Source organism: Oncorhynchus clarkii, chromosome 33 (genome assembly GCF_045791955.1).
Source record: "Oncorhynchus clarkii lewisi isolate Uvic-CL-2024 chromosome 33, UVic_Ocla_1.0, whole genome shotgun sequence".
Lineage (NCBI taxonomy): Eukaryota > Metazoa > Chordata > Actinopteri > Salmoniformes > Salmonidae > Oncorhynchus > Oncorhynchus clarkii.
Genome location: NC_092179.1, coordinates 39,373,143 through 39,381,164, shown reverse-complemented (window position 1 = coordinate 39,381,164; position 8,022 = coordinate 39,373,143). Strand labels below are relative to the sequence as shown.

Below are 8,022 nucleotides of genomic sequence, written 5' to 3'. Positions count from 1 at the left end.
AAAATAAACACTGTACTCCATCTCTCTACTTCCTTCTCAGCTGAAGACAAGCATTCTCCAGACAGATAGATAGAGATATAGATAGAGATATAGATAGATATGGCCCTTGAATGACCAAAAGTGGTTTGAGTGCCTCTTATTTTTCTGAGTAAAAAAAATGAGGCAAAATCCACTGGCTTCATTTCCTCATAGCCACAAAACGTAGAAAGAAATGCACTTTGGTATGTAACCAAATGCCCTGGGTTATTCACATCACAATAAGAAGATATATCTATCACAACAGTCTGAGGTAAAGATTAAAATGTATTTTTGTCCTTCTCTCCGGGAGTGATAAAATGAAGCTAACAGCTGTAACCCCTTGAATTGTTTTGATGTTAAGACAAGACAGAGGCTGTCAGTTCCTCAACCCTTTCAGAGCATAAGGTCATTGCTTCTTACTAAGCGTTCCCTGTTGGCAAAGGGTGTTTCCAGGTGAGAGTTAGTCATCCCGAAAGATCTGACGCTCTGCCTCGAAAACTGCACGGCTGTTTCCCGAAATGGCACCCTATTCCCTATATAGTTCACTACTTTTGACCAGAGCCCTATCAAAAGTAGTGCACTATATAGGGAAATAGGGTGCCATTGTGGATGTGACCCATGTAATACCTGTCGTTGTGCGGCCGCTTGGCTTTCTCCTCGCTACCACATCAGAGGTTAAGCCAGGAAGACTGTCTTTGGGCTTGAAGAAAACATCCATGAAAATGACTGTAAACATTTCACACATCTGTGAAATGGATGTATGTTCAGGGGAGATGTGCTGTAGGTAGGTGTATGTAGGGGAATGAAGTCATTATGTTACTGGTCTTGGGTTACTAAATGAATGGCATTAATAACCAAAGGCACATTGTATTCGACCTAAGGACACGATTCCTCCCGACTATCAATCCACAAAACAACTAACAATAAAAAAAAGTCAAAAGAACGATGTGACCCCGCCCCCTGTCCTGCCCCTCCCCGCTGATGTTCTCCAATCAGCAGGTGGCAATGGGTTCCAAAGGGGGCGGGGCTACTGAGCAGTGTGCAGCTGGCCCTGGCAGGCACTGAACCAATCATCAGCGGGGCAGGCCGGGGCTCTACTCCCTGACCTGATGAGGTCACCAGGTCGTCCATCCAATCCCCGGCCAGCCACACCTGTTCGGAACTCCAATCAAACAGAGTCTTCTGCTCCGTGTCCTGGAGCCTCCAAGTATCCACACAGTGACAGTCTGATAGGATCCCATAGTATAGTTCTTGTGCATTAGGTCATAAGTCGCTCCGTGGTTACCGACCGTCCAACCAGACAAAAACACAACATTCTGTTCTATTCAGCCCTAAGTTTAATTTAATATCTTTTAGATTCCCTCTTTTATTTGACAATATTGTTTTATGTAAAATAAACAAGTACAACTTTGACAAAAGCTTTAAAGAAGCCTCAGTCTGATTTATGGTTAACTAATAAAAACCTTTGTCAAATACTTTGGAAAATCTGAAGGTTCAACACATTTGGGGAAAATGTTCATTACTAGGTTCATAGGAGTCTGTTTTACAGGTTGCCTTCCACATAAAGCAAGGAGGATATGGGAACACTTTTTTTGGCTGTGCAAGGGAACAAGCGTTTTAGGAATTTACACTCTGGCCAGAGACACGTATCGGTTCACTACTGAAAATAATGCTAAAGAAACGATCAAATGAAAAATAAAACTCTGCAACTCTACAGTCGCAACAGTCAACATGGAGTAAACTAAGCAATTCAAAAAAGCTACATGAGTCAACCTTAAGTCCTGATTAATCAGAGTGCTTTATAACCACGTGTTATAACACTAACTGCCTTTCACTACAACCCGGAGAATTACTGAGACCACCCGGGCTCTGAAGAACTATTCAGAATTACTGACCACCCGGGCTCTGAAGAACTATTCAGAATTACTGACCACCCGGGCTCTGAAGAACTATTCAGAATTACTGACCACCCGGGCTCTGAAGAACTATTCAGTATTACTGAGACAACCCGGGCTCTGAAGAACCATTCAGAATTACTGAGACCACCCGGGCTCTGAAGATCACCTAGTCAGAATTACTGAGACCACCCGGGCTCTGAAGATCACCTATTCAGAATTACTGAGACCACCCGGGCTCTGAAGAACTATTCAGAATTACTGAGACAACCCGGGCTCTGAAGAACTATTCAGAATTACTGAGACAACCCGGGCTCTGAAGAACACCTTCTAGTCAGAATTACTGAGACAACCCCAGGCTCTGAAGAACCATTCAGAATTACTGAGACAACCCCAGGCTCTGAAGAACTATTCAGAATTACTGAGACAACCCCAGGCTCTGAAGAACTATTCAGAATTACTGAGACAACCCCAGGCTCTGAAGAACTATTCAGAATTACTGAGACAACCCCAGGCTCTGAAGATCACCTTCTAGTCAGAATTACTGAGACAACCCCAGGCTCTGAAGATCACCTTCTAGTCAGAATTACTGAGACCACCCGGGCTCTGAAGAACTATTCAGAATTACTGAGACCACCCGGGCTCTGAAGAACACCTTCTATTCAGAATTACTGAGACAACCCCAGGCTCTGAAGAACACATTCTAGTCAGAATTACTGAGACAACCCCAGGCTCTGAAGATCACCTTCTAGTCAGAATTACTGAGACAACGCCAGGCTCTGAGGAAGACCTTCTATTCAGAATTACTGAGACAACCCCAGGCTCTGAAGAACACCATCTAGTCAGAATTACTGAGACCACCCCAGGCTCTGAGGAACACCTTCTATTCAGTATTACTGAGACAACCCCAGGCTCTGAAGAACACCTTCTAGTCAGAATTACTGAGACCACCCCAGGCTCCGAGGAAGACCTTCTATTCAGAATTACTGAGACCACCCGGGCTCTGAAGATCACCTTCTAGTCAGAATTACTGAGACAACGCCAGGCTCTGAGGAAGACCTTCTATTCAGAATTACTGAGACAACCCCAGGCTCTGAAGAACACCATCTAGTCAGAATTACTGAGACCACCCCAGGCTCTGAGGAACACCTTCTATTCAGTATTACTGAGACAACCCCAGGCTCCGAGGAAGACCTTCTAGTCAGAATTACTGAGACCACCCCAGGCTCCGAGGAAGACCTTCTATTCAGAATTACTGAGACCACCCGGGCTCTGAAGATCACCTTCTAGTCAGAATTACTGAGACAACGCCAGGCTCTGAGGAAGACCTTCTATTCAGAATTACTGAGACAACCCCAGGCTCTGAAGAACACCATCTAGTCAGAATTACTGAGACCACCCCAGGCTCTGAGGAACACCTTCTATTCAGTATTACTGAGACAACCCCAGGCTCCGAGGAAGACCTTCTAGTCAGAATTACTGAGACCACCCCAGGCTCCGAGGAAGACCTTCTATTCAGAATTACTGAGACCACCCGGGCTCTGAAGATCACCTTCTATTCAGAATTACTGAGAGAACCCCAGGCTCTGAAGATCACCTTCTAGTCAGAATTACTGAGACCACCTGGGCTCTGAGGAAGACCTTCTATTCAAGTATATGCAGTCATGCCCATGTAGTAAGCACCTCATCGACCTACCAGCCCCAACCTACCTACCCAGCCTGACCCTAGATCAGTCTTTCAACACAGACACAGTCCTCTCTGATGAGGACATTATAATATCCACAGTCCTTCACAGACACAGTCCTCTCTGATGAGGACATTATAATATCCACAGTCCTTCAACACAGACACAGTCCTCTCTGATGAGGACATTATAATATCCACAGTCCTTCAACACAGACACAGTCCTCTCTGATGAGGACATTATAATATCCACAGTCCTTCAACACAGACACAGTCCTCTCTGATGAGGACATTGTAATATCCACAGTCCTTCATCACAGACACAGTTCTCTCTGACGAGGACATTATAATATCCACAGTCCTTCAACACAGACACAGTCCTCTCTGATGAGGACATTATAATATCCACAGTCCTTCAACACAGACACAGTCCTCTCTGACGAGGACATTATAATATTATAATATCCACAGTCCTTCAACACAGACACAGTCCTCTCTGATGAGGACATTATAATATCCACAGTCCTTCAACACAGACACAGTCCTCTCTGACGAGGACATTATAATATCCACAGTCCTTCAACACAGACACAGTCCTCTCTGATGAGGACATTATAATATCCACAGTCCTTCAACACAGACACAGTCCTCTCTGATGAGGACATTATAATATCCACAGTCCTTCAACACAGACACAGTCCTCTCTGATGAGGACATTATAATATCCAGTCCTTCAACAAAGACACAGTCCTCTCTGATGAGGACATTATAATATCCAGTCCTTCAACACAGACACAGTCCTCTCTGATGAGGACATTATAATATCCAGTCCTTCAACACAGACACAGTCCTCTCTGATGAGGACATTATAATATCCAGTCCTTCAACACAGACCTCTCTGATGAGGACATTATAATATCCAGTCCTTCAACACAGACACAGTCCTCTCTGACGAGGACATCATCACAAAGCCACTTCACCTCAGCACATTTAGTTTCTAATCATCCAATAATCTGATAGAACAAAACAAAGTAGACATTTTTGCTCCAAAATCCTCTTTACATCCATTGTCAAATAAAAAGCACCATTGTTTTGCAGTGAAGATATATATTTCACAGCAGCCGTACCAAGGAATAGCACCTAATAACTTATTATGTTGACATCTCATATTTTGATAGATGCCATTTCTGTCCCCCCTCTCCCCTCCTCTCATCTTCCCCTCTTTTCTCCCCTCCCCTCCCCTTCTCTCCCCTCCCCTCCTCTCCTCTATCCCCTCCCCTCCTCTCCCTCTTCTCTCCTCTCCTTCTCTGCCCCCCTCTCCCATCCCCTTCCCTCCTCTCCCTCTTCTCTCCTCCTCTCCTCTCCTTATTATCGCTCCCCTCTCCCATCCCCTCCCCTCCTCTCCCTCTTCTCTCCTCCTCTCCTCTCCTTATTCTCTCCCCCCCTCTCCCATCCCCTCCCCTCCGCTCCCTCTTCTCTCCTCCTCTCCCCTCTTCTCTCCTCCTCTTCTCTCCCATCCCCTCCCCTCCTCTTCTCTCTCCTCCTCTCCTCTCCTTATTCTCTCCCCCCCCTCTCTGACAGAGCACATTATTCCGTGTATCACTCCCTTGTTTCTGGTACAGGTGAAAACAAGACAAACCTGCACTAATTTTCCCCCTCGTTCTAGTTCAGTTGTTTAAGGAATGTCAAGAGAATTACAGGCATAGTCTGTCAGGTAAACGAATGCTTCCACACCGCGGTCCAACCTCTCACTTTAACTCTTAACAGTCTTAAAACAGCCACTTTCCATCCTCGCATTTATTTGACCAAAACCTCATCTCAGATACTATGATCTTAGCTTATATAAAAAACACCTTTCTCACAGCTATTTAATGTCACTATATCAATCAGATAAGGTAGAGAAGCAGAGCCTAAATATCTTCAGACTGTCTGATATGAGTTAGTTATCGACATGTGTTGCTCGTGGCCAGCCACCCATTCTGTTATTCTACACTATCATGCCCAGGTTATGAGTCTCTGCTTGGGCCAGACTGTGTGAACGGTAGCCACCTGCTCCATCATAGCACACAGTCCTGAGACTAAACACCTAAAAGATATGAGTTAGTTATCGCCATGTGTTCATCGTGGCCAGCCACCCATTCTGTTATTCTACACTATCATGCCCAGGTTATCAGTCTCTGCTTGGGCCAGATTGTGTGAACGGTAGCCACCTGCTCCATCATAGCACACAGTCCTGAGACTAAACACCTAAAAGCATTGTTCCCTTCATGATGACCACTTTCATGTTTTTCTCTTGTTTATATTTAAATAAAAGCTGCTACAGAACTACTAAACAAGGACGCGGTGAATTAATAACGCTGAATAAACCCCTCTGTCTAAAAAAAACACACTGTTGAGTACTGTGACTGGTACTGTCCGTCTGTCTAAAAAACCACACTGTTGAGTACTGTGACTGGTACTGTTCAGGCTTCCCCGGTTGTTTTTCTCTCTCTCGGAGACACAATCATCTCTCCATTTAAAAAAAAAACAAACCAAAACCAGTAAGAAGAGATATCCTAGATTAGACAACGAACTAGCTGTCGTTTACAGTTTCTTCAACTGACTAGTTTTGGCAACACTGTCCTCTGTTGGATGTTCCCGTTAGCGTCCGTCATTTGTGCCAGGTTAGTCCTTATCTTGGAGGTGGAGCCCGAGGTGGGAGGTAATTTGGAGATTGATGTGATAGCGCCAGAGCCCCCGTCTGTGATACGCTTCACCGCTGTTTTGTCCCCCGTGGGAGGTTTGGGCAAGCGCCTCCTGAGCCAGGGGTGTCTGAGGGCCTGGCTGGGGGACATGCGCACGGCAGGGTCCCACTCCAGACACTGCTTGATGAAGTCCAGGAACAGGGGGTCGTCGCAGCCCTTCAAGGCCGTCACCCACTCCTTGCTCCCCGGGGGTCCCCTCAGTTTGCCCCGGCGGGAGCGCCCCCCGTTCAGCACCACCGAGCCGTCCGGCAGGGTCGTCACCGCGCAGTACCGGGGGTAACCCTTGGAGCTCACAAAGTTCTTGGCTCTCTTGGAAGAGTCCAGAAGTTTCTGCGAGGGCATGCCCAGCAGCTCGATGACGCATGCCAGTTGGTCCCCTTCATCTTCGCCCGGCAGGAGAGGGTACCCAGTGAGCAACTCCGCTAAGATGCAGCCCAGGCTCCACATGTCAATTAGGCATCCCATAGCGTGACCCCAGGATGACCTCGGGAGCTCTGTAAAAACGAGACTGGATGTAGGTGTAAACCCGCTGGTGCTCGTAGCAGCTGGAGCCAAAGTCGATGACCTTGATCCCGCTGCGTCCCTGCTGCTTCAGGAGAATGTTCTCTGGCTTCAGGTCACAGTGGATGATACGGTTCTTGTGCAGCGAGTCCAGACACTGCAGGATAGAGTGGGCGAACTTCCTGACGAGCGGCAAGCTGAAGCCCTGGAACTTGTTCTTCTTGATGAGCTCGTAGAGGTTCATGCTGAGGAGTTCAAAGGTCATGCAGATGTGGTTACGGAATGTGAAGTTCTCCAGCATGTGGATCACGTTCATGGTGGAGTCTTTGTCCTGCTTCCTCAGGTGCTCCAGGATCCGGATCTCCTCGGCCGCCTGGCGGTGGAACCTCTTCTCATTCCTCACCATCTTCAGCGCCACGTGGCAGTGGGCCTTGTGGTCGTAGGCCTTCACCACCTGACCGAAACTGCCCTTGCCAATCACCTTGAGGACCTCGTAGCGGTAGGAGACGTGGTCGTGGGGCACCTGGACGTAGGAGCCCTGATCGTCGTCGTAGCCTCCGTTGTTGGACCCCCCGATCACCCCCGGCCTCTTCTTGGCGTTGGGTCCAGCAAAATACACCTCTGGGTAACTGAAGATCTCGTGGTGCTCGAAGGCCGTAAGCTTGGGCATGAACTGCTTCATGGCCTGCTCCGGGGTCAGGGTGGCCGGCTGGGGCTTGCTGTCGGTGGACTTGAGGGAGGCTGAGCTGCCCTGCCGACACTGGGCCGTGGTGACGTCGGGCTGCTGTCGGTCAGGCAGCGGTAGACCTGCCCGGCCCACAGAGGTCAACCCATTGGGCTGGGCAGTCAACACTGTCCGTTTGTTGCTGTTCTCCTCAAACAGCTGTTGGACGTGGATCTGTTGGTGGTTCCCCGCGTGCATGTGGTCACTCATGGTGTGCTTATTGCCTCCAACCTGGAAGAGATCAGAGGGACAGAACAAGACATTAGAATCAGCAGCAGCATCAACAGGAAAAGACCCAACTGAAAACAACGGACAGAAACAGTTGATATGTCCTTTGAACCCTGCACCCAAATACTTTGAGGAACTAGTGAGTCGAGCAAACCAATTCTGGATTCTAAAAGATACAGATATAGAATATTCTAGATATAATCCAACTACCGCTGACAGGAACACCTG

General features: G+C 47.6%; 1 pseudogene; it reads right to left on the bottom strand.

Moving 5' to 3' along the window:
* Positions 1 to 5,178: 5,178 nt before the first annotated feature.
* The window catches only part of LOC139392858 (dual specificity tyrosine-phosphorylation-regulated kinase 2-like), a 22,005-nt pseudogene continuing 19,161 nt past the window's right edge, over positions 5,179 to 8,022 (bottom strand).